This window comes from Calidris pugnax, unplaced genomic scaffold (assembly GCF_001431845.1).
Source record: "Calidris pugnax isolate Ruff unplaced genomic scaffold, ASM143184v1 scaffold219, whole genome shotgun sequence".
Lineage (NCBI taxonomy): Eukaryota > Metazoa > Chordata > Aves > Charadriiformes > Scolopacidae > Calidris > Calidris pugnax.
In genome coordinates this window covers 8,900,387-8,901,529 of record NW_015094507.1, presented here as the reverse complement: position 1 = coordinate 8,901,529, position 1,143 = coordinate 8,900,387, and positions in this window count along the sequence as shown.

Below are 1,143 nucleotides of genomic sequence, written 5' to 3'. Positions count from 1 at the left end.
CCCCCCCCCCGCCAGCAGCGCTCCGCACCGCACCGCATGCTGCCGCCTTCCCCCTCCAGCCCTCACCCCCACCCACCCGCAGCCGGGGCGCTCCCTGAACTACTTCCAAACAAAGATAGCCCTCCCGAACCTCTCCATCGGAGTTTGGAGATCAAGGTTTGGTGAGGAGGGACTAAATCTTCAGCTTAAATTCTGGTACGGGGGAAGAAAGTTGTTTGAGGCAGAAGGAAAGGAAAGGAAAGGAAAGGAAAGGAAAGGAAAGGAAAGGAAAGGAAAGGAAAGGAAAGGAAAGGAAAGGAAAGGAAAGGAAAGGAAAGGAAAGGAAAGGAAAGGAAAGGAAAGGAAAGGAAAGGAAAGGAAAGGAAAGGAAAGGAAAGGAAAGGAAAGGAAAGGAAAGGAAAGGAAAGGAAAGGAAAGGAAAGGAAAGGAAAGGAAAGGAAAGGAAAGGAAAGGGGAAAAGGAAAGGAAAGGAGAAAGAGAAAGAGAAAGGGGAAAAGGAAAAGAAAAGGAAAAGGAAAAAGAAAAAGGAAAAGAAAAGGGAAAAGAAAAAGAAAAAGAAAAAGAAAAAAAGAAAAAGAATAAAAGAAAAAGAAAAAGAAAAATAGAAAGGGAAAGAAAAAGAAAAAAGCAAAGACAGAAGAGAGAAGCCGGAGAAAGGGCAGAAGCCGAGAGGGGTTTTGGCGGGTTTCTTGAACCAGGCTGCAATAACGTCTGTAGAAGTTTTCACATCGCCCTCAGAGCATTTGCAATTGGAGTCAAAGCCGGTGCGAGCGCAGCGCCGGGCGGGGCGGAGGGGCGCGGAGAGGAGCGGAGGGGCGCGGAGAGGAGCGGAGGGTCGCTGCCCACCCTCCAGCCCCGCTCCCCGGGCCGCGGGCAGCCGCCCCCGCGCACAAAGGCGAGGGGGAAAGTTTTGCCGCAGGTTTTGGGGTGAAACAAATGTCACGCCTCCTCTGCGGCAGGAGCCAGCCCCCTCTCCCCGGGGTTGCGCGGGGGGAGAGGGGGTTACTTGACGTCCCCGTCATTTTATTTTGTTTTGGTTTATTCTGCGACTCGATGTCCCGGCTGCTCTCCCGCCCGGGGAAAGTGCCCTCCTCTGTTTGCCGAGAGCCAGAAAGCGAGGGAACTGCCTCCCCCCGTCCCCCC